The 26686-nt window shown below is 36.9% G+C and overlaps 1 protein-coding gene across 17 annotated transcripts in view; it reads left to right on the top strand.

Moving 5' to 3' along the window:
• CDH12 (cadherin 12) overlaps positions 1–26686 on the top strand; it is a 646759-nt gene that overhangs the window by 258386 nt on the left and 361687 nt on the right. For all 17 annotated transcript variants that reach the window (XM_068931482.1, XM_068931489.1, XM_068931495.1 and 14 more), the window contains one exon: positions 14120–14220. The gene's annotated coding sequence lies outside the window, so the exon portion shown is untranslated. The remainder of the gene's footprint in view (positions 1–14119; positions 14221–26686) is intronic.

Below are 26686 nucleotides of genomic sequence, written 5' to 3'. Positions count from 1 at the left end.
TCCAATAGTAATATCTAAATACTAAGACATGCAAGCCAGATACTTACAGATGGTAGCATTTGACCTTAATCTCATGTGTAGCTAAATTGTATATCTTCTGTAAACAGGATTTTGAAGTCAAAATGTTTTGTAGATAGTAGGACAGTCTGATTTACCTGCTGAATTCCACTATGTTTGTGTGAGAGGAATTGTCTGTGTCAAATAGGGTATGACTAATAGCTCTCTTTTACTGACTTTTTTCAATTATTAATAGCATTTTAGTGCACTGTGAATAAAATGTGAGTGTTACCTTTGTCAGCGCACTGATAAGGCAATGCTAATGTTTCAGTTCTCCATAGTTTTTGGTAGTGGTGTGTCACTGTACTGACAAGCTCAGCCTGGGATTGCTGGGTGCAGAGGTCTCTGCCCTCTTCCACTGCTCTTCAGGGCAATGCTAGGAGTTGACTGGTGACTGAGAGCCCTCCTCCAATGACTGCATGGAGCTGGCCACCCATGATCAGACTATTGGGGCAGCAGGATCTTCTCCAAGTAGCTGTGGCTCTGCCTGGCCCTGCTGGTGTATCAGGTTCTTTTCATGCAATGGCAGAGGCTTCAGTCAGTGTCAAGGGTTTTGTTAACATCCTGCCTGTGAACCCTAAAATAGGAGAAGAAATCACTTAATCAGTTAGATGGAAAAGATCTATTATTGTGTCTAAATTAAATCTTTCCTAATGTAGCATAGTTTTCCAGCAGATGAAATGCTGGCTATCACTTTCTCTTTTTACTTTGTAAAAATGCCAAGAAAAATTGTGGTAAAGCCATAATGCGACTCTAAAAATCCCTTCCGTAAATAAACTTTCAGTGTTGTTTGTTTATTCTTAAAGCAAACAAAGATCCACTTGATTTCTGTGGATTTTGGAGGAATGAAAGTCTACTCTAAACCCAAAGTCAAAGATTTATATTCCCAAAGTTCATTTCATATGTGTTATAGTTGTGAAAAAGTTATTGATATCTTTCTCAACTCATCACTCCTAATAGGAAGTTATAATACATGAACAGTCTATTGAGACAAGATTACAGTATTTAGGTCTGAATCCAGCCCTCTAACCTTCTTTCTGATTGTGAGGTGACTGATATTTCTGTTTAGCAGACACTATTCCAGCCCTGCACACTTGCCTCTTAGGTGGTTTATCAACTGGATGCTCTGTGGCATCAGCAGCCTTAGTGGACAACTGCTGCAGGATGACACAAGTATGTAAATTTGGGTATATAGGACCAAATTTCGGTAATATTGCTGCATCTATCCTACCTCTGAATCTCTGAGGCTGCAAAGGCTTATAGAGAATGAGCAAATGTTTTTTCTGCTATTAGACTGTGAAAAAGGGTTAGGGGTTTTGTGTGTGTCCTGTGATTAAGCTACTACAAATTTGGCCTGTGAATTCAACTACTATATATTAAGAACAAGATTACTAGACTGACAATTAGCTAACTGAATAGAAACAGAACATGTATTCACTATGCAGAGAAAGTTATTAGTAAAGTAGTACAAGCCCAGATCTTTGGCAGTGCCTAAATGCCTCAAGAAAGAGCCTGCAGGGAGGAACTGTTGGATTCCCAGGCACTAAGGATGGAGCAGTCACCACCACCCTTAGCTTAGTTATGGCATTAGCTGCATAAGGCTCACATGTCCTGTTACCTGCGCCTCTGATATGTGAAAGATAAGGTCACACCTAGCCCTTGGTTAGGGAAAACAGCTAGAAACCTAAACTGAGTTCCCAGATGACTAGAAACCATCCACCCATTGTTAACTGAAACACATCTGTTCCTGCCTAGCGATATGTTCTCCATCATTACTGAATAACTTGGTTCCTGATCTCAGTGTCAGAGAGGTGCTGCTGTTGCTCCCAGTTTGGGTGAGAGAAGGGTTAATTGGACAGAACAGGTTATAGCATTATGCAGCTGGGAGAAGAGGGGAATCAAACAGTGTTCTCCTCCAGTTGTTTGTTTAGTCTCAAACCCAGACTCCTGAGGCTGAAAACATTAAAGGAACATCACCCCTTCCCACTGTTCAAGGATGCTGAGAGAGCGTCACTGATGTTGCTTAGGTAGACTGTGCCATAAACCAGCAAGGGGGAGAGCCTTGACTCTGCTCCCTCGCTGGGGCACTGTTCCTTGCAACCGCAAAAGGCAGCTGGGGTTGGTAGCTACTTTTCAATAGATCTGCAAGACATGCCTCATGTCTCACCGAACACTTCACTTTGCCTTTCTGGCCTCACACAATGCTATCGCTAGTAGCAATGTTGCTTCAGTGAGCTGGGAAACAGCACACACAGGCTAGCTTGCTTCACTTTGTTTGTGCTACTGTTCCAGCTGGATTAAGCTAAATTATTCCCATCTCAGTGACTTGCTGCTGACATAAAAGGACTGCAGTTCTTACTATGATGAGACACAGGAATATTACCTCTGCTTCAGTATCTCTTTTTTTCCCCCTATGCATAGTGTGTTCCTCCAGTGATTGGTAGTTAAGTGAATCGTGAAGTTTTCATGTTCTGCGGTGGGTATATTCATATGTAAAACTACTGCTATGCTTGTCATGAAAATGTAATAGGACACAGCACTCACTGCAGCTGTGCACTTTTTCTTGCCCATCTGAATCTGCAGGTGTGCTCTTGAATTGGCAATAACAAGGTGATGTGCTTACTGGCGTATCTTTTACACTATTTGCTAATCTTGCTATGTGGGAAAATTATTTCATAGAAACAGGTATCTGTATCTCCTTCCTAACTGTTTTGCATCACTTGCATCATTTTACATGTTAGTAGTTTCATGTGAAAATATATAAAGCATAGGAATAGAGATGATAAAGCTCCGTGAACTTTATGGATTAAAATGATAAATCTACAAGCAAGTAATAAGATCTTTTTATAGTTGAGACTAAAAGAAAAATCCTATAAAATTCTAGCAAAGCTTTTATACTGTTGAACATAATTTCTGGCTCCTTAGTTATTTCTCTGAGTATAAATAGTAATAGCCTGTAATTAGACCATTTGAGTTTTACATTTCAAGAAAGGGAAGAGTAAAAAACACTATCTGCTTTTCTCCTTTATGGAAAGTGGTTTGCATAAAAATTTTTGAGACTGATAAACCCAAGTATTTGCAATTCTATGTTTCTTTGTTAATATTTCAGTGTTAAATTGTCATCAAGGGTGAAATTCACTTTGCACGGATCTGCAGAAGGCCCTTCATTGCCGCTATTGCCAACTAAGAGGCTGCATTTTGGATTGTACCCTGCTTCTGCTACATCTGTGTAGTTATGGCTGTTGACATCATAGTTATTTGAATCTATCCTGCTGCATTTCCAGATCCTCCAGAGAACATGTGGGCTACTCCATTCTCCTGCTCAGTATCTCCCAAGGCCCCTTTTCTTATAGGAATGGTCATGTAAGATTTTATCTTCACAGGTGGTCTTTAAAAAAACCAGTTATGTTTAATAAAATCTAGAATAAAAGAAAATATTATGAAAGAAATGAACAGATGTTTGTGTACTCCTTTGGCTGATTTCTGTTGGTCTGTTTAAGCACTGGATGTTTTGGGAGGGTTTGTTAATTTTTCTTTATATTGCTAGCTAATAATGCAGGCGATACTATCAAATATGATTTTTAACTGTGCAAATTGTAGGTCTGGTGACTTTCACCACATCACACTTGTATAAATGCCGCATTTTGTTATGATTGCTTTCCTTGAGAAATTGCAAAAAGGTATGCTATTTTCTTTAGTATATACATCCTAGGGAAAAAGCCCTTGTTTTGACATTACCATTTCTGATTCTTTTTTCCTTTTTTTTTCTCCCTTACATATGTACATGCACGCCCACAATCCGCTAAGAATGGGGTACGGAAATGTGATGTTAATTAATAGACTGATATCCTTCCTATAGTTACTATTTCTATTCCTGAGGTTCAGTAATTACTATATCTTTGGAAACCAAATTTAGGTACTGAATCTGCATAATTTTGGTTCCTTCCTTATTATATCTAGCAGCTTGCCACTAGTTTTGAAGGATTTTGGCACCACCTTTTCTAAATAAGGTCTTTTCAGAATTGTACCCACTTCTAAATATATCTGGTGAATTTTAATACAAAAATATATATTGCACAGGGATCTTGGGCTTAGCTTTTATTTGCAGACCACAACATTTTATTCTGTTATGTTAAATTACTGCAGTACTTATTTGTAAAGCAGCTAATGCCTAAACCATGAGGTGAATGTCGTAGACCAAGTTGTGAATGACTGGCACTCATAAGGTTTCGCTAGTGAATGTGGGATTTCAAGCTATGGAGGTTAGTAATGCAATTTTTTTCTTTTAAATGATGAAAATCAGACTACTGCACAGCCAGTAGGAGTTGTCAAAACTTAAAATCCTTTGAGATACTATTTTTAATTTATGACTTCATAATTTTCTGGGCAGAAAAATTACCCTTCTCATAACTAACATAACACAATCATTGTTTATAATATTTGCAGTTGTTTATCTGTTCTGGTTGGCAAGCACAGTAGTTTGTTTGTATTTAATTGTCATGATTTTCAAAAGACTGCAGTCCTGGAGCTACTACAACCAAGCATTAAGCTTACTCCTTTGAGAATCTATAGTTCTTTTATAGGAAAATTTGAACTTGAACTACAAGTTTTTTTTTTTTTAATGGGCTATAGAGTGGAAATTGTTAAAACAGAATGTCCTAGTGGGCTTTCAGTCAGAAGTAGCACGATGTTATTACTCTGAAACGCTGCAGTCAGTGGCCAGATAACAATTCCAGAAAACCATCAGGTAGTTTCTGTTGTCTTTTTTCATGTTGTCTCCAGAAGTAGCTTCAGAAGTAAATTCACCAAAAATACGTTACCCTGTTTGAAATTCTACTTGCCAATTGCAACCACACAAAATTTTTAAGCTGGAACGCCCTTTGGGGAAAGGCTTACAAACAAAAATGAAGCCTAGCACTCGCAGGAACAGGAATAACCAAAGAAGCTGCGTGTGAGATTGCAGATTAAAACACTATTAACCCTGTCATTATGTTTTCATTGGTGTGCTGATGTAGTTCTCACCCCAGAGATGAAAGAGTAAATTTAAACTTAGTTGTCAGACATAGTTGTTCAAGTATTCAGTTGTCAGTTTTTTCAAGTTTATTTTAAAGTTTTTGATGTGTGCCAGTAACACCAACGTATATCATTACGTATAGAATTGTCACTGAGAAATGAAGTTATTGGCAAGTTTGAAAAGTAAGTTATTTAATATAATGTTATAAAAAAAATTGGTCATTTTTTATGATTGTGCAACAACTTAAGAGTCAGCAAGCATGCTATTAGAACAGTTTCCCGCCTTAAGCACAGGGCAGAAATGAATGAGTGAATCAATGAATGATTTTTCATGATTAATGCTGTGTCAATGCTATTCTGAGTCTCCTGGAGCCACTGGGTGTACTAAGTGTTTACAGTCATGCTTGATAGTTTATATATTATTACTTTTAAAGATTGCACTTGCATTATTTAACTGATTAGATGCATACCTTTCCTGTAGCTATGATAACATCAAAAGATTTTGTGAAGAATAAACTTTTTGTGAGCCCAGGTTGTTGTCTTTTATTGCTACATGTGGCTACAGCTTTGTAGCTTTGTGGCTACTACTAATTTAATTATCAATACTGGAAACCCAGTCCAAAACCTGTAACTGGACAGGATATTTACATGCTTTGGAACAGCTGGAGAATGACAGTTAGGAAACAAATTGTTAGGGAACCCCCTGTGCTCTAGGGATGCCAGAGAGATGCTGGTGCTTACCAGAAATGAAAATTAAATATGATGCACCAAAAAAAAAGTTACTATGTTTTTAGATATTTTCAGAAATGAAAAAGCAAATTTCCTTCTCTCCAGCTGAAGTATGATGATAAAAATGATCTCAAATCCTGATAAGTTCACAAAATATAACCTAAAGTGATCATCACATAAAGTGGATGTTGTTCATTTTCTGTTTGAATAACTTGTTCTCCTACATGACAGGAGACAACAGCACAACTTTAGCCACCCCTCTGAGACTGTAGCAGACTGTTTGCAAGTGTATTTATTCATTTAAACTCCTATTGAATAATTCTGAGGATGATATTGAATTACAACTGTTTCCATTAATGGGACTACAGAAAGGCTGAACCTATTTATGTAAACAATATTTAGGTAATTCAGAGCACTAACTGTTATGCAAAATGTAATTATGAAGAAATCATTTTAGGGACTTTAACATAAATTTTCTCCAGTTGTATACAAATCCAAAATTTGCTGTTTACAAGTAGAACATGGTTTGCTGTGAAAATGATACCTGTTAATCACATTCTAAATTTAGAATACTGAAGCTGAGCCATATTTTACTTCTTCCTATTTTCAAAATGGTGTTTGATATTGTTAATATAAAAATAAATTTCTGGCTGGGAAGTGGGTGCATTTTCTTAAGAATGCTAAGAAATGGCTACCTCATGAATTCAGCTTGAACTCTCTATATTACAGTGATAGGACTATCAAATGTGCAGTAATGTCTCATATGCAGTGAGAACAGATGGCTCCAGTATATTGCATTTCTTTTAATGCTATTCAGTCTTGCATAGCCCATGTGCTCGATGGATGTACTGTTAGAGTAAAAGCAGAGGTACTATTTCCTTGCCTACTTTCTTCCAGATATTTTTGTAATTTTTTTTATCTAAAAGGCAAAGAAAGTAAGTGGCAACTATAAATGTGCTAGATGTCTAAGTATTTTTTATTTGTTTGTTTTTTTACAAGTATAGTAGAAAAGGCGAGATGTGTATGTGTGCCTAGGTATATGAGAGTATGGAGGCAATGGTGAGAGACTAGGGAAATACTTATTTCTTTTTCCACTGAAACAAATTATGTTCCTACAGCCATTAACCAACCAAGCATACGGTATTACTTCAACAAAAGAATTTGTGTAGAGTAAATTCTTCACCAGTCCCATGTGCCAAATGCATTTTTTCAGAAAACACAAGTTTCTTTTGAGCTGTTCCAAAAGCAAAATATTTTGAGAGGCAGTGATGATTTATCCTGAGAAATAAGATAGATACATTAGAAAGTCATTTAAAAAAAAAAAAAAAAAAACACTCCTTTTCCTTTTGCAGTACGATTTTAAAAGGAACCTCTCTTTTCTCATTGGCATATATGTGAACTGAAAAGGAAGACTCAAAATCATCTAAATAAACGATATCCTCGATTTGGAGAAAGCAATTAACTGCTGACTAGTTTCATGCCCCTTCCAGAACCAGCTTTCCATTCTAGATAAAGCTGTTATTCTTGCACTAGATGTTCTCTTCATGGAGGTAGAAGATTAAATGCAGACAGCTTGTATCAAAAATGATATTTGGAAGACTGGCTACAGATTCTTTACATGTATTTAATGATTCGTTGGAAGTACTGCTATCTATTCACTAAAACTAAACGCTTTTGACATATGCCACATTGGACCCTATAGGTCTTTGAATCCAAACAGAAAACTGTCTGAAAACTCAGAGAACAGTGATTTAGGTGTTTAAGGCACGACAAAATAATATTTAGTGCAGTAACAGAGATCTTTGTCTTAATTCTTAAATGAATCTTGCACAGTCAGTATTTAATTTTAAGTGGGATTTACAGTAGTTATTTGATTATACTTCTTTTGTCTCTGTGAGGAAGCAGATGTAGGATGAAGTATATGTCAGATCCAAAAGCTTATTTGATTAAAATGTGGCTATGCCATTAATCTTGCAGAGGAAATCAAGATAATAGAGGGGACTAGATGGACCAGGAGATTGATAATTGGTTAGAAAGCTTTTGACCTTTGGGCTGGTAGTTCAGATTCAAGCCAAGGCGGTAGCGACTGAAAATCATTACTCTCTGAAAGCAGTGCAATTGCCATGTGAAATGGGTGATTGGTTTCAGTCCAGTTTCTAGTGAACTGGAGTTCATTGCAAAAATAACTACTCCTATTGTTAAGGTTTTAAGGCACAGTTTAAAGAAAGAAGGCACAATAGAATTTCTTTACTTTTCTTGTCCTCTGAAGTATTTTGGGAAAATGGGGGGAGGGAAGAAGCTGCCATCCACTGCCCGATAGCACATAGAGGTTATCACAGCTACCATTAGGCTCCTAGTAAGTAACAAAGAACTCCAGTTTCTTGTTTCATTCATATGACACGCTTTATTGATATTAACAAGAGCGAAAACTTTGTATGTAACCTAATTCTAACTATCTTTATAGTGATATTTCTTGATAATAATAAATTGGATTATTAAGTTGGAAAAATGTAAAGCAACAGTGTGGATTTTTTTTTGCACATTTGCACCTTACTGAAAGCTGCTCAGCAAGAACTCTGTATGAATTTGCTTGACCTTGCAATTGTGCTTGAACTGGTTTGAGTCAATGGATGATTCATATTGGGAATTAGCTACTAAAGATTTACAACTGCTTGTCTATGTCTCATTGTGTTTTTCCCTCCTTAATTGGATGACCTGAGTTTAATAATTAATGCCACCTGAAACCAATATAATTTGATCATGTAAGAAAGCATTTGTGCTACTGACAGTCTTGGAACCGCAAAGAGGCATACTGCAATGATTGAGGGTTACATTTGTCCTCCTCTTATTCTTCTGAATGAAACTTGGTTACATTCAGCATCTATTCGCCATTTATTTCCTTTCATCCTTTTTACTTGTATCTGAAGAGAATGTGATAGTGTTGCTCTCACAGGCACATCTCCTGACCTTGTCGTTGTTGTTTCTTCCATCTATTCCCCAAGTTTTCTGCCAGCCAGGGGGATGGTCTGTGCTTCAGCATACTCGTGCTGCCATGTTCTTGCCTAGTTCACTGTTTTCCTCTTTTCTAAATTATTTTAAATGATCATTTTAACTGACTCTATCTGCTATGTATTGTCACTGTAAAAGGCTATTTTTCTTTTCTTTAAAAAAAAAAAACTCTGTATCATTCAACTATATAGCTAATGCAGCTTGTTAAAGTGTATTTTCTGGTTCTACAGAGGATAAACCATAGGAAAGAACAGAAGTAACACTGGGCTACTTAAAACTTAAGAAGTGCTCACAGTATTAGGAGTCTCTCCATACTGAAAGGGCATTTTTATTCAGAGGTTCCTGTGCTGTTATTCCATGGGGAGAAAGCTGCTTTAGAAACCCATTGGATTTGTACAGGACCTTTTTGAACAGAAATCTTTTCAGGCATGTCTTTGTAAAATATTGAGTGCTAAAAAGGTGAACAAACCTGGTTACCTATGACATCTGTTCATAGTTGTTTTTGTATAACCAGAGCATTTCCCTTAGATTGCCAGTAGTGGCAGGAAGCAGCTTTCACCTGCTGCTGACAGACGAAATGGGAAAAAAGAGGGGAGGGAGGCCAAGATGGGCCCGCAAAGATTTATCCCAAGTCCCTGTAGTCAGTAGAAGCTTTATTACTGAATCCTATCACAGGGATCTCAGGCTTCAGCAAAAGAGTTGGTACTGCTTGTTTTAATATTGATTTATGAATGAGTAAACCTAACAGCGTTGTTAGCTGTGCCTTGTTGCATATTTGTGTTAGAGAGCATATTTATCAAATAAGCCCTGATGGAAATGATGCTCTTTACGACATTGGCTATTATGATTTTGGAGAGAGGATAGAAATTACATGCTATTCTTTATTTTTTTTTCCCCCAGTGTATTTGCCAAATTTCTGTAAACATGCTACTGCAGTAAAATGTCAAAATGATAATATTGAAAAGTAAGGGGAAAAGAGAGGGATGGGAAACCTTTCAGTCTATGATTGGGTACTTTCTAAATGACTTTGCATGTGTGTGGCAGACCCAAAAGACAATTTGTGTCCTACATGAAAGTCTTGTTTATGAAGAATAAATATTGCTGTAAAGGGAAAAGCAGGCTTGGGTGCCAGCTTCATAAATAGGAGGATAGAACTGAATGCGTTTAAAAGGTAGAAAAGTGAATTTCTCAATAAATACTTCAAACTAAATGCCAAATACTTACATGTACCTGTAATAAAAATAATACAAGTTTTTTTAACCTATTTATATTTTAAAATTTAGAAATAATTCAGTTTAACTGTTGTATTTGTGTTCTTGTAAACTTCCAAGGGAATGTAGTAGGTTAGTTGTGTATCTTTTAATTTTACGTTTTAAAACTTCCTTTTGTCTTTTAACTTGAAAAGTTTAGATGGGTTTGGGTTGGTGTGGTTTTTTGTTTGTTTTTTGTTTTGTGGAAATGAGTCAACCATATGTCGTAGTTCATAAAGGTCCAGCTTACAATTCTGGCATACGGTTCAAGTCACAACGTATAGTCTATTTTAACATGCTGTCAAATAAGAGAAGGTCAAGACTTACAGCAAGCTGGTCTTCTCTTCAGCTGATTTTTAATTCATATTCCTTTACTGCAGGATATAATGCAGTTATGTTATCTAGCCATTAAGTGAATAAAACACTTAGGATTCATTTTGAAGATATATTGAAAACAAAAATTACGCGTTAGTCTGATCAGAACTTAGTTTTAAGTTGTTTCTTTTTCTTCCAGAAGCTATATGCTATATATAGATATTTTTTTCAAAAAGACCACCTTTGAGGTGCTACTGGGTGAGTTATCCTAGGCCTCTAGACCGGAAAGTGATTGATAATCATTTTTCGTCAAAGTTGTCCTGCAAAGTCAGAATAAATTTTTGGGTATCGCTTTTGATCAATAAGAACCTAAAATAGCCCAGGATTTCTCAAGAGGCCTTTTCAAGGCATTTTACCAGAGCGTTCCCCTCAGAGTTTCTCCCTTCTGAAATAGCTTGTATTTGGGGCTTACCGTGTGCCTTTACCCTTCTCAGGAGAAGGAGGCTTGATGCAGATGTTTAATTCTGGCTAGAGGATGCATAAGGTAGGAAGCACTTTGTGTTTAGTAATATCTGGGTTGAGAAGGCTGGTTTGATGCTCTGGTCGTTGCGTCTGACCAGACCGCGTAGAAAGCTGGCTTCCCTCCTTGTCCGAGGCCCCCCTAGCATCCACGTGAACGTGTTCGCAAATCCCCTGCGGTCAGTTCAGCGCTTCAGAGGCTATAGAAGCACGATGTGCTTTGGGGGCGGTCGCTTTCCACGCTATTTGGCATGTTGTCGTATTTAAATGGCTGAAATGCCACTGAAGCTAGTATGAAACATGAGAACAAGGATAGAGCGTCACCTCCCTGCGGGAGGCACTGGGCTCCCAGCACCCGCTTCCTTCTTTTGCCGGCCTGTGGTATGGCCGTCCCCAGGAGGGGGAAGGAGCGGGATAGCTCCTCGTCCCCCCCAGGAGGGGTGAGAGACCGCAGGTGCCACCAGCCTCAGGGCTGAAACCTCCTGGGGGAGCCCCAGAATTAGCCGTTCTAATGGGATGTTTCGCCATCCTGCAGTTAAAATCGTGTGAGAATAGGTGTTTTTGTTCTATTCTCCTTTAACGTGTGTGTCTGTCGCGCGTTGGCCCACTTCTGTACGTAGAGGCACACATGGGGCAGCGGGGGAAGAAAATCCCCAAAAGTAATTTGAAAATGCCCTGTGAGAGGAACCGGTCACGTCGTGAGCGCCCATGTCTGTAACCTGCCCCTCGTCACTGGTGAGGCAGTGATGAACAGAAAAGCCCTCTAAACTCCAGGCCGGATATGAAAATAAGAATAAGGAACTGTAATTTCATGTAGTACAAGACGACTACCAGTTAATTGTTCTGTTGTGAAAAATACTTATAATTCAAACTGAACAGTATTTCACCAAATGTGCGAGTTCTGTATTGTTTGATGCTTGCTGCAATTTCATGGATGAAAACAATTCTGACACCTTGACTTTGTTTTGTAAATGCGTTCAAAAACTTCTTTCTGAAGACGAGTATTTTCCAGAGTACCCAAACAGCGTAATATTTCTAAGTCGGTCTCCCCAGGCTAAACGATTAAACCAAACCATATATTATACTACTTGTGCTCAGCTTTTCCTCTAGCTAAACAAACTGGATATTTGCAGAGATTTTTTTTTTCAAATTTAACCACTGCAACTAAGAAAAATAGATCAGGTTTACAGAACCACTCCAGTCCCTCTTTGCAACGAGAGGCCCTATAATCTCTTTTGTGTTGTCAGTGCTTTTTGGAAAGAGGTTCCAAGCAGTAAATAAACAGGGTTATGCATTGCATGTTAAGGATATTTTAAAACAAACTGCGATTTGCAGTACTAACACTAAAAAAGCTCCCCCCTGCCTTGGCTTTTCCAGTATTAACTCATTTAAAATCATCCAATTTCTTTTACATACTCCAGTATCTTGTGGTGTGCTTAGCTCTAGAAGAATGCTTCAACTTCTAGTTTTGACTACTACCAAGTGTTATTGATCCCTACAGTTAATATTGTTGCTGTTAAATCCACACCAATAACATGAAGTACTTCAACATTGAGAAAGAGGAGTTTAGGTACATTACTCTGTAAACTTGTTGATGTTGGGAGAACTTCTGCCTCTGAACATAGAGGCAAGTGAATTGTTTTACTTTGTGCTTAAGAGGCAAACGACAGGGTTTGGGTTTATGGGGGGGCTTATTTTTACGTTGTCTATTAAAAAGTGATTTCTAGTTTTTGAGACAAGAAAGCTTGTTTAGGGTTGGAATTCTTCTTTCTTTAACATTTTTTTCTGTAGGTGTATTCATATTTTAATGTAAAGGCCACAACAAAATCCTTAACAGGAAAAGCAGAAGTGTTGGGTTGGAAAAAAAAAAAGACATAAAAATGTTAGTCTTGCAAAGCAAGTTATCTTTTTAGAAATACACAATTTGTGTTGTACTCTACTATTAGCTTTTGGGCTAATGTTTAATTGAACTATGGAGATTTGGGTTATCAGTGTCTAAGTGGCTTATTCCCTTGTCCTAACCTTTGTGTACATAATACATTTAAGTCTTCTATATTTGGGAATTTTTGAAAGCCTTGATTTGATATAGTCTAATGTGTTGGCACAGAGTGGATATTATTACATAGCTTGCTTTAGTAGTCCCTCATCTTGGATAAGAATACTGCCTGGGAGATATACATATGTACATATGAAAATAGAAATAGTTGCTATCTAACTTGTCTGTTTTTTCTCGAATTTTCTTTTTTCATAGTTTTATGTCTGAATACTATCTTTGTCTCAATTGTCTTTCAGCCTTAGGGTTGGACTCCCTTGTGTTTTAACTTCCTTTCTCTTTCCTCTTCTCTTCATCTCTTTTTCTGTCTATCTGCTTTCAGAAATTCCAATATATAAACACTTTAATAATAATAATAAAAACAGCACCAAATAAAGAAAATCTCAAATTCTAGTACTAATTAGGTCTTTGAAAACATTTCTGGCATGCTTATTTTTTCCCTAAATGCAAAACTAACTTAGAGCAAGGTTTAAATCAGAGTCTATCTCAGAGTTAGACTAGGTACCAGTTCAGGCTGGGCTGGTTATGGAAGCTGCTCCTGTGAGTTATAGACCTTGTGGTTGGGGGGGGGGGGGGGGGGGGGAGGGAGGGAAGGTTACCATCCCGACACATGTGATACTGGTTTAAACCATTATGGCAGTGACAAAATTGACTGGAAAACCATTGTGAAAAGAACAAAACATTGTATGCAGTGTCACTACCTCATATTATCAGTCTGCTATCCTTTCCTTTTCCGAGAAGTCTTTGCAGGTTTATTTTCACGCTGTGATGAATGATAGCTGACAGGAAGGAAACCCAGTCATGGCAATGCATACAAATTGGAGCCATAACATGATGCTCTGCAGTAATGCCTACTGGCAATAAAAATCCCACGAGTTTTAGGCAGCTGTAAGGAATGTGGTCTTCTGAAAGTTTTTTGGAGGGGGAGGGATGGATCCATCTGCTTCAAGGGACATCTGTGTCCTACTCCTCACCCTGCCTTATTCACTGTAGATCCATGTGAGAGCCAAAGAAAAAGTGGTATGTGGGTTTTTTTTGTTTCTTTTTTTTTCTTTAATGCTTGAGTTCCCTAATAACATATTCCCTGTTTCTTTTGGTTTTGTATTTTTAATGTTCTTTTTAATATTCATACAGCTCTGGACAATGACATTTTTACTTTTGTATGTTTTTACAGACTTTAGTGTCTCAATTAGCTGAAGATTGTGGTGGACGAGGCCAGCCGAGGTCTGAATTTCAGTATTCTAAGGTCTTGGAGATGTGGCATCATAATCACAGGTAAACTTTTTTTAATTTTGTAGACGTCTCCATCATCTTCAAGAAAGTCATATTAATTGCAGTCAATTCATCTTCTGAAAACTAACAGATTTAGTTCTTTTTACTTATTTATTTTTCAATGTTGTTATTTATTAAGCACAAGCTAGTTTCAGGTACATGAAACTGAGGTGGAGAAATCAAAGAATCTAATTCCTGCATATCTCTGCAAAAATACTTGATGCACTATATTGACCAATTGACTGTATACAAATGCATCTGCTGCATGTTAAACTTTTCAGACAGTTTCTACTTACATGTAGATTGGAGGAAAAGAAAATACCTGTGCAATCTGTGCTCCTTAAGGATGGAAATTAATTTTTTCTTTCTGAGCTTCACTTTTATGATGGATTTTTCTTGTAACGGTCAGGTATTATTTTTGTGAAATGGTATTTGTCTCCCTTTTAAAGCCATACCTGAGCAGAAACCCTTTTATAGGGGGAGAAAAAGACAATGTCACAGGCTTCCTCATGCTTATTAATTTACTGTTGTCTACTTAAGTTGTTGCTTAAGGAATCCACTGCAAACTGGTTTTCTTACAGTCCTGGCAAGAATCTAATGCTGAGGATAATAATCCACTGGGAAGCTTCATACATAATTTTTTAAGGAAAAAAAGGAAGTTGAAGTAGATATGATTTTTTTTTTTTTTTTTTTTACTTTGCAGAAAAAATTGTAATGTATTTTGAGGGAAGAGTCTAAATGAGTTTGAAGCACAGTCTCCAGAAGATGGCAATTGTTTTTTAGCCATTTGGTCTATGAAGCATTGTACCCTGGAAGGAGGTGGGGGGAAAGTACAAGGGATGTTACTGGATTTAACTGAATCATTCAATATTTCAGCATGTCACAGCTTTGAATGCCTGTTAGGAGCACCCGTGTGCGGGTAGAGTGAGGCAGACCTGGATGCCGGTTGTGCTCTGAAGAAGTTCTACAGGAAAGGCAAACGGGTGTGGAGAGTAGTTTGAGGCTGTTTATGATTTAATTTCAATGGAATGTAAAATCAAAGCCAGTATATATTGTACTTATTAAAGATTTTAATGGTAATGTCTCCCTAACAAGAAAATATTCTGCCCAAATCCCATATTATATAAACCTTGATTTCAACGGGTGGCATCACATAAGCTGTGCTATACAGTTAAGCAGTTGATACTATGAACAGGTTCTCTTTTACATGTGGCTGCATTTCAGTAATTGTCTGATGTAACATGTAAATGCTTCAAAATCTGAGATGAGTTTCTGCCATGAAATTCTAATGAAAGCTGCAGATACAAATTTGGAAAAGTCTGGATCCTTGATTTTGATTCAGGCCTGTCTTCACTGGTTATTCTTTGGGGCAAATAATATAGTTGTTAGTTATGCACCTTCTCTACCAAACCCTGTGTTTTGACAGAGTCAAAAGGAACTGGAGAGTGGAGAATATATCTCACTGACTCTGCCAAATATATAACAAGAGCTTCTCTGACATCAGTGCTGTCAGCACTTGTTATCCTGACTGGGCACATTGGAATCATGCTAAAGGAGTATGAGGTGCTACCATCTCTTGAAAGTACTTCTGCTTTTTGAAATGGTTTGGGATGATACAATGTTATGCCCTTTACTTTTAAAATGTTGGGTTTTTTGACAGCTGGACTACAGGTGAAATTGCATATTGTTTCAGGGGGGATAATGCAGAACTGCAGAGGAGAAGAGGAGAAAGATAAAATCATGCAAAATAATATCATTAAATTTAATCTGAAACTTGATGAGATAGCACTTAGGAGCTCTTAGAAGGTATCCTGCCATGTGCAGGCAAAGGTAGAGTTTACTGTATTTTATTGCAACTTAACCACATATGCATTAGTGGGAACTATGTTTTGGAATCCGCAAAAGTGGACAAGCACAGAGCATAAAAGGGATGGAGAAGGGAGATGGAGAGAGAAATATATATTAAACTAAAAAAGTCATTGCATCTGTACTTTGAAAAAACTTAGCTGGTTATTTTTTTCTGGAGGTGAAATCTTGCATTGGACCAGTTCCCTTAAACTGATATCTGATACTGACAATGAGTTTATATTCTCGCTGCATATATTACAAAATGAAGCTTACAAATGCAAGCTTATAGAATTAGGTACATAATTAAATATCTAGATTAATGTTTTAAACATGGTAAGTGATCTAATACTCAGTGTTACAGCACAGTCTCCACAAATTAAACCACTATTTTAGATGCCCAAGTGTGCATCTAGATGACACAGGAGCTCAGCTTTTTATATAGGTTAGGTAAGCCTGTATGGGTTTATTGTGTTTGTATTAGTATGTGTGTTGTATAAGCAGAGATGCAGAAATCAGTATATTGATGTGGGGAGCTATTAGAGCAACAGTAAGCTGTATATTCACAAGGCATTTAGCTGCCTGAGTATTATCTTTAGCTACAGTAACTTCTTTTAAAATGAGGAAAATTGACTCTAGATTTGTGAACTCTGAAGATCTTACTAAACAAAGCAAACATTATGTAGCTGTCTGCTCTGTCTCATCACAGCCCACTCCCTCCCCTCCTTTTCACAGTGGGTTTTTACAGCTGAACGTGTTGTCTGAAAGTTAGCATGGCAGACAATAATCCAGGTTATCGTAATATCACCTAGTCTGTCAAAACAAGAGTGATAAATATGGGGAAAAAGTAAGAATGCCTTTGTTATTATCAAAGAAATACTACAGGAGAGATGCAGAGGCAGCTTGGTTGTGGGACAACAATCCATAATTTACTTTGCAGATGTCTCTGTAATTTAAGCAGCAGGCAGAACAACCACACAGTTGTAGATGCTCTGGGGAAAGGATACCCAGAGCCTCGTAAATCATGGTAAGGATTAAAAGCAATGAACATTCATCTTCTTAACCTCGTAAAGCAATATTGCAAAGCCAAGGATTACAACTTACTGTGCATGTAATCTTTGTTCAGGGATAAAGGATGTCATCTTTTTTAAAGACTTCTTTCAATTAAGAGTGGCATCTACCTTTTGAGAAGAGTGAAGAAAAAACAGTTAAAATTGATTTAGGCAGAATTCCTACCTATTAAAAAATATTTAATAAGAACATTTTTCACAAAAGCAGAGGGAAAAGAAGAGTGATTTTTGGATGAGACAGTTGGTTCTAAGATGATAGTTTGTTTCTAAGTCCTGATCTGGTTTTACCATTAATATTTATAGATATGTTTGAGAACTTTGCTTATTACGTGCATCACAAAAATGCAATTTACTTTGCCCACTGTAGAACTGAAATCCTGAACCACCTTTTGCCTTGGTGACTTCAGTCTCTTTTTTCAAGTATGATAAGCATTATGACAGCTCATTGCTATTAAAGAGTAACTTCATATTAAAAACCAGACCACATGCTAAGCCTGCTTAATGAGCACTTTAATGCCTCAATTTGTCCATCTACTTTGGAAATACTTGGCTTAAGAGTGGAAGTTTTACCTCTATGTGAGATGAAAACATAGAAACCTTAAATTCTGAATTGTGATATGTAAACTGCCAGTATTTCTGAAAATACCTTCTAATTTATCCACCAGAGTATTCAAAATACTATACTTCCACGTTCAAAAGCCAATTCAGAGGGACTAAAAGACTCTAAAAATATTTGAAAGAATGTTGTTGTCTCTTTCTGACAATATGGGACTCCCAATCTTAGACCTTTCTGTGGGGAACGGAATACAGCAAAATACTGTTTTGCAAAGTCCTGTACTGCATGAGTGACAATGATTAGCTTTTGAGGCAGCTGAGAAATAAAGCAAGAGGGAAGGCTCTTGCAGATTTGATCCATACTAATGGAGAAGAACCAAGAGGGAATGTGCAAGTGGAACACAACTTTTGTGAGGCTGTTTATGAAATGACAAAATTCAGGAGGAGAAGGAAAATGGTAAAATTAAAATAATGCACTTCCTGAAAGGAGATCCCAAGGTGTTCATGAGATCCCAAGGTGATTCTGAGATCCCAATTCTTTGAAAAAATGCTTTTAATAATAAGGAGGTGGTGAGGAGAGGAAGGGCTGTCATCAGAAATATGTACTGTTGTTATTTTCTTCAATCTTTTGCTTCAGCTATAGTTAGGTGGGCATCAGTTAATACCAGTGACAATGGCACGAGAAGATCTCAGATTATATAGAGAAAGAGCACTTAGGTCTAAGTTATTTATTTTCACGTTGTTTGAATGTGTTGAAGCTCATTCAGTTGGTTCTTGAAGTAACCTGTGATCAATCTCACATCTCAACTGTATCTCAGATGTTTCATACAACATGATCAGAGTGGGTGAAATTTCAGAAGATATGAGAAGAGCAAATATAGTCAATACAGGAGGCAAACAGAGGAGGCAGAGAATTATGAAATGATTAGCAGCTTAGCAGTAATTCCTGAGAAGAATTAACTGCTTGTGATCTAGGAGGCATAAAAGAAAATAGTAACATTAAATGTGGATTTGTCAGGAAAAACTGTATCCTTTTACAATGGGCTATGTTTGGGCTTGTGGTGTCATCTGCCATACTGAACAATTTCTCATAAGGTATCACACACACACACTGTATAAGATTTTGTTTAGACCATATTGTGTGCAAAAATGGTGGGAAAACCATATGTGGAGAGTACTTATCAATTCTGAGCAATTGCAATGTAAGGATTTTCTTGAGTATCAAGTTTCGCTGATGCACTGGTTAATAAAATAGGAAATATGATTATTAAATTTGAATATGATCTTTGTCCAGTAGACCAAAGAGACAAAGTGGTAACCTTATCTGCTGGTACCTTTTCAGTGGCTCCACTTCCTTTACCTGTAAGTCCTTAATATGACACTATTTCTATAAATTTCAGCTTTTATTCTAAGAGGTTGCTTTATTTCTCTGTTAGGCTTAACTCATGTATTCTGGGACCGTCGCTCTTTCTTGTTTCCTTTGGGTGTTTTTAAGAAAGCCTTTAATAAACCTGCAGTCTTTGGAGCTGACTCTTTCATCCCCTTCACTCTGAAGTTTTGTTCTGCTGGCAGTTATTTCCAGGCTCTGACTTGTATTTAGAGAAGGTCAGGTATGTATATATGCAATATAAAGTCAAATTAGAAAACTAATTATTTAGTCACAAGTCTCTGAAAATGGTTATCGATAACCTTATTTACATATTCTTATTTTTAAAAATTGTGAACAAATTTAAAAACCTTCAAGAATGAGTCCATCACACATCAGCACTATAAACCAAATCAGTCTCTGTTCTAGCTTTAGACATCAGTGGTATTCTGATAAGGTCCAATATCTTGAATATTTGACTTCTTAAAGCACCTCAGAATGGTCTAGCTTTTGAAAAATCTTGAGATTTTGATATCTATCAGATTTGAAAAAAGCACCCATAGGTACCTACAGCAAAATAGCTAGATCTGAATATAGTTGAGATGCAAAAACTGAAATTTTCTTTGGTAGTTAGTGTGATTAATTCAGGGTGTGGTTCTCACCCATCTATCCCCCCAGATTTTTGAACTGTCGTTTTTACTAATTCTGTTTTCAGACTGTAGTATATTCTGTTGCATTAATGCTTATTCCATTCATATTTATTTCGCTTCCTGAACCTTTGGAGTTTGGCACAACATTTTAAATGATAAGTAAGTGGATGGAAAAAGTATTTTTGAAAAGAATTCTGTTGCTGAAGCAGCTCTCCTTTTATCATGATGTAGGAGAACCTGCTCTTCCAGTCCCTTATATACTACCAAAAAATCAGTCTGCAAAATACCTCAGTATTTACTGATCAGCTTTAAAATTGAATGGTTTTCTGAACAGAAATGCTGTAATGTTGAAGAATTGATATTTCAGAGAAGGGTCCTTCAAAAAGCTGTTTTCACCTTGTGTTCTTTAGGCATGCATTCATTCCTGTCTTACAGCACATAGCTATTTTTAAATGAAAGATAAAATTGGTCCACCTTGTGAGTGCCAAGTCTCTGTCTTAGTCTCAAAAATGAGATGTATGCATATGAGGCTTCTGGTACTTATAATAAAGGGTAATTCAAACCTTTGGATTGTCTACAGATGCAGACAGATTTCATGTTATAATTTTTATGTTCAGTCATTATTTATGGATTGTTTTTTCCAGAAATGACTTCCTAAGCACTGATAGAAGAGCACAATCATAAGAAGGATTTGTCAGCTGTTGAACACCAGTTCATTTGATAGTTACTTGTCAACAATTCTGTGTAAAGTGCTAGAGGCCTTGGGCAAGACTTTTTGTTCTCTCTTCAGGATAGCTGCATCCTCTGATTAGCTCATTAAGTTTGTATTGGAAATGTCTTGCTAGGTGCTTGATTTTTTTTTCCCTAGATCTTTTTTCCTTTTCTTTTTACTTTCTTTGAATAAGTGAAAATTCATTTAATTTCTAATATTCAACATCTTGGGATGTTGATTACTCTAGGAATCTAGCTGATAAAACAGAAGACGCAGGGAGACAGAATTTGCTTGTACACGTAGTATGCTAGGTTAGAATAATGTAGTTGCTGTGAAACTAAATACAGGGTTCAGATGCGATTTGTAAACAGACTTTTCTTTCTATGATTTCAGGCAAATTTGATGGGAAAGAAATCCTCTTTAATATTATTTTTTCACCTTGTAAGCGTGGGCTACATACAGTTTTTCATCCTTATAAAACACTTCCTGCTACACTGACAAATGCTTCATTACTATGCTTGGTATTGCTAAATAGAATTAATCACTAGTTAAGGGTCCATGACCCATGAAAACCATGGGCTTAACTAAAGTAAAACAGTGAAAGAAACAAATCTCTCTTCAGTGAATTGTCAGAGACCGTTCTTTTTTGAAGAGTTTTAATTTGACCAGATATAATGTAATATCTTCTCATTATTTTTAACGTAGCCATCTATAAATAACATGGTAACATATATGAAAACATAGGATGTGCTATGTTAATTCTGTGAACATGATCAGGTGCTGGTTACAACTGCATAGTTAAGACTGAGATTTTGTAGTCTGCTTATGCTCAAACACACGCATGTTTCAAAATTGGTTAGTAGTTTGGGTTTTCAATCTTCAAATTTTCATGAGACCCGCACTTTCACCTTGAGATAATTTAAAAAGATAGCAATTTTCTCCATGTGAGTCAATTTTAGTTTTTAAAACTTGAATTCAGTCAGCTTGCTAAAAACTAATCTAATTGAATTGTGACTTCCAAAAATGGATATTTTTTGCTCATTTGCTCCAAAACTAGTCCAAGAAAAGTAAGATTCTAAGGAAATTCCAAATCCACTTCACATGGTTGAAATGAAATAACTGAATTAAAACTAGACTTCTGTAATACTTGTAGTGACCTGAAACAACCAGCAATAGAGAAATGACCTTTTTCAATTGCTACAGTGTTAAATAAGCTGTTTAAAGAAATTGCTTCTAAAAGCCTGCAAGGAAAATAGAATGTTGTGGAGCTGTTGAAGTTTTGTTTCAAGAATAAAGCTTAAGTAGGGTGTATTTTTTTGTTGTTGTTTTTAAACAGTAAAGAATTATGTGAAAATGTTGATAATCCTACTGAGTCTTGGTATTCTGAATATATTTGAAAAGTTCTGGTGTCGTTAAACCCTGGACTGAATGACAAGATCCTAGTAAAATAAAAAAACCTAGAAAATTAAACTCTATCTAAAGGTATGACTATTTCAGAGTGGTTTATGGTGTTGGAGCTGCCACACTTGGAAGCAATTTACATTGCTGTCTTACCAGTGCAGCACCATGCCAAAACTAATTAATTTTGATGAGAAGATATATTAGCAATGGGGCAGCACTGGGCTGTCATAACAATTCTTCCTCCAGTTCTTATTTAGTGTCCTTAGATAGTACCATCCTACATTACGTGAACATTAGCTTGCATACCACTCGCTGCGGCAAGCGTGCCTTAAAGAGTGTGGAAGAGAAACTCTTAAAAAGAACAGTGAGATTTACAGGATCAAAATATGGGATCTCAACAGTGATAAGAGCCAAAATGTCAAGCCTGCTATCACGGAAAGGAATTGAAAGAGTCAGTGAAAATTACCTAGAAAAATTCTAGCTGGTTTGCAATGGGAAATGCTTGCTTAACTCAACACTTAGTGCAGTCAAAATTAGTGCAGGTTCCTCCTGGTCCTAAATTAACCCTAAATTTAGATGGATGCCATCAGGAATATAGTAGTAGTTCAGTGTTCATTTCACACCCATGGTCTTGGTCTCTCCAAGTAGACTATTAATTAGAAGCTCTACTTGTGCAATTTTTTTCATGTTTGCTATTAAAATATTGTCCTGGTTTGCCAGGTGGCAAGGGAGTAATGTTTACCACTAAAACTGCTCTGTTACGCTGCTTGCATAAGCTCTGAACGTGCAATTGATAATAAATCATGGAAGTCAGAGACCACTTTAAATAGTTCCTCCCACTCCTCCGTGCTGTCAGCTTCTAGGTTCAGATGTTACATGTCCATAAAGTGTCATGGAAAGAGCTGTGCATTTTTTTTATATAAGATAAAGGTAATTGTCACCTGTAGGGTTTCCAAGGGTAACATGAATGTTTCAATAGCCTATTATTTTGGGTGCATGTGAGTCTATAAAAGTTGTATGAAAGATATTTCCAGCAGTTTCTTAATGGAAACTCTGCTGTCTAGGGAATCTGTCTCATTATGGAAGATAAAGCTGTTTGTTTATCTGATGTTGATATCAGTCATATGCACATGGAAACCCCTGCAGAGTCAGGCTGTACAAACCTTTATTAGCGTTGATAAGCCTGCCTGTTGATCTCTGTGCTTAGTGCGATTACTCACAGAAGTAGGGATTTTGGAAGAAATGATGCAGAGGTTTTCAATTACAACACTTCATATCCTTTTAAGAATTACTTAGGCATGCATTTCCGGGATGGCTTATTATGAAAATTCAGATTGTTACAATCCATTGGGTACATACAGCATACTATAAAAAATGCCATCAAACTTTATGGAGGAAAATTAGCCACGTACAAACGCTGCAAAGTTGTCAAGTGCTTATTGTACAAGATCAGGAATATCTGTCATCTGTATTATATTTCTAAGCAGAAACTATTTTTGTCTCTGAAAAAACTTTTCATTATAAAGGGAAATTAAACAAATAGAGACTATAACATGCTTTTAATGCACTGTGCATGACTCATTCTTAAAAGCAAGGATAATCAATGTAAAAAATCAATGGCTGCAGTGTGAAATTTTTCACTTTCAGCACACTTGGGGGAGGTAGGTATTTTCTGATGTAAATATAGTGTTTAACTGAGGTAAATCATAGAGTAAGGTATCCGAATATGAAAATCCATATGAAATATGTCTTAATTGCTTTAAACATGATTTTTTAGATTGAAATAATTGGTCGTATAGTAGAATGACTAAAAATGTTATTCTTCATAGCATCAAGTAGATTGTCTTTTAAAATACTAAAAGGCAATAGTGCAAAATTGAAGTGAGTGTTATGAACAACTTGCAAGTAAATACTTGTGTGCATCTCTATTTTTGGCTGCCCATCTTAGGAGGTTTTGCTGCAGCTAATCTTTCAAAAAGATAGTTCAGTTAGCTACTCTTGCAACATGAGCACACAATCTGTGTCACAGTGAGCATATGAAAATCCAGGCAGTTTAAATTGCTATGGTCTTCTCTGCTCTATTGGCTGGTATATTGAGAACAAGGTTGATTGAGGTGAGACAACACCCTTTTCTTTGTGATTAGGAAAAGGAGTAGTTTGACAATATTTGTTCCTTCTCTTGACAGCTGTGTGTTATACTGGGAACTTTATACAGAAATTGTGAGTGCTTTTTCCAGGTAGTGTTTGCTCCCTTGTGAAGACCGAGAGGCCAGTTAATGACTGACCTAGGGCTAGGTGTCCTCCTAATTTTACATGCCTCACCATCATAGCTGCTCGCTTTCCACCATGCAGGCAGACCAACAAACAGTGTGGAAATGGGGACTCCTGATGCTTATCTTGTAGTGCAGAGCCCTCTGACAACCGTTTGTGCTGGAAGGCAGACAAGCTGGAGAGAGGAGTTTAGGGCTGGTCAGCCTGCATGGAGGTGAGGTTGATGGTTCTAATTATTCCAAATTAAAGGCTTTAAGTAAAATGAGTTATAGAAAGAATAAACTCTCTCCTGTATTGTCAAGGGTGATAAGCGGTTCTGCAGGGCAAACCTCCGTTTCAGTCTGGTCCCAGAAGCAGACGTGTCGTCTTACAAGTGGCCTGAATTTGTGCAGACTGAGTAACAGTAAAGTGAGACATGCAAAGGGAAGAGCCAGGGTTTTGCTCTTGCTACTAGGGTTTATGTTCTGGGTTTTAGTGTGCTATTTTGCTGCAGTCCTGCAGTATCTCTTGCTTTTGGTCATATCTCACAGATCCCAGTGTGGGCTGAATATAAGCAACAACTCCTTTTTTATTTAAAAGTATAGACTGATAATGTAGCTTGTGACATGTCCCTAATTTGATCAGGTGATAAAGGAACAAGAGGAAAAAAAGGTTAAAATACTGTGTGTAGGGTTTTTTGTTTGTTTTACTCTTTCAATAGATAACCCTTGTCAGAATAATGGATGTGTGTCTGAAATGAGATGTCCCGAAGATGATTTCTCTGTGAAAATACAGGTCTGTACTAAGAGAACACTTAAAATATTTCCATGCTAATGGACAGCTGCCACTTCTCTCAAGACTACCCATGGGAATGCTGTCTGTGGGATGACGGCTCCATATGCTTAATGTCTGATGACCCTAGAAGATAAATGTGTTTTGATTCAATTATTATTCAAAGTGGCATAATAGTACTTAAAGCTATGACTCACATAAGATCCTACTGCCTGAGGTTTTGCCTGTTGCCGTAGAGAGTGTGATGTGTATGCAATCAGGAGGGAGAGCTCTGCATTTCAAAATAGTTATTTATAAATGACCAGTTTTCACCTTCCAGACCTTTCTATTCTAATTGTCATGAAGGATGCCCCTTCAGCACCTTTGAAAGTCTTGTTATCCCTAACTAGGGAATTCCCCTTTTTAGTGATGTCTCTTATATTAATTCTCTTTCTGGCATATATTGCTATACGCTGAGTTTGTGCTACAAATCAGTTTTTTTTTTTTTTTTTTACCACTTGCTTGAATTAAGCAAATTAAATTTCTACTATTAAACAGAGTAATTGCTCTGTATATTTACCTATATTATGTGTTATATATTATAATATATGCTCTTTGTGGACTTTGCAGCTAAGATCATTGGTACGGTGGTAACAAGTATATTACAGGAAATTGGTAAGGTCAGCTAGTGAGGAGAGTGCTAGTTTGGATTATCTAATTCTGATTATAATCCCAGATATCAAGAACTGTGGAAAGTCTTCAATTCCTTTTGCATCCCATCAGTGCATCAGTATCACATGGGCTGGCATCACGTGGTAGGAGCTAGACAAGTGGTATATAATGAAGTGTTATTAGGTGAAGCTTACTTAGCTTGACCCAGCAATTTGCATATGCTCTTCTGCACAGACCTAGGCATTGGCTTTTTAAGTAAAATGTTTCCTCATATTGTTTGCCATTTGTCTGTGACTTAGGTATGTTGCTTCTTTCTGAAAGCTGAAATATCTGTACCACATCGAGTGAAGCATGTGCTTGCAGCAGCTACAGATCTCTAAGAGAAGTGAAGAATAACCTCTTAGTGAGGTTTTTGGGTATTACTAGTGCATACAATTTCCTAGTACTGCCCCCTGGCTCTGGCTCTCCTTTCAGACAGAAAGCTCAAATAGACCTACCTGACAGCTTTGTATTTCTTCCTAAGAAGAAGAGAAAGAAAGAAAAGGAATGTTGAAACACTGTACCTCAGGTGGAAATACTTTGTACAAAATATCAGTTTAGAATTAGATAACATATCTTGAATTTGGGGGAGAAAGAATGTGGGGTTTTTTGTTTTGTGTTTCTGATCTGAAAATCATAAAAAAAAAAAAAAAAAAATGCCAGGATCCTAGGTCAGACTGAGGGATAGTCTAAGTAAGTCAAAATTGTCACTGCTGGAAAATTCATCTTTTTGGAGACTATAGTGAATCATATTATATACGTCTCCACAGTGCTATGATCGTGCAGAGACACTTGTACAATAATGTAATGATTGATTCTGAAACAGATGAAGGATGAGAATCTTATAACCAGGGAGCAGAATATAGAAGTGCTACATGCTATGACAGCATGTGATTTTTCCAGCACTTCCTTAGCTGGCAACAAGGGATGCACTAGTGAGGCACCAGGAACAAACAGCAAGATATAAAGCACTATCTTGCCATAGAATCATTTTTATGATGTGTGAAAAAGTTCTGTGAGAGTCAAGGAGTCGGCTAAAAAAAGGCAAATACTGAATGATATGAAAGTCCTAATACTGTGAGAAGGAAGCCTCATGCAGAAAGCTGAAAGAAAAAAGCATGTAGTGAATGGGTAATAC

This window comes from Struthio camelus, chromosome 2, assembly GCF_040807025.1.
Source record: "Struthio camelus isolate bStrCam1 chromosome 2, bStrCam1.hap1, whole genome shotgun sequence".
Classification (NCBI taxonomy): domain Eukaryota; kingdom Metazoa; phylum Chordata; class Aves; order Struthioniformes; family Struthionidae; genus Struthio; species Struthio camelus.
This window is presented reverse-complemented; position numbering and strand designations above follow the sequence as displayed.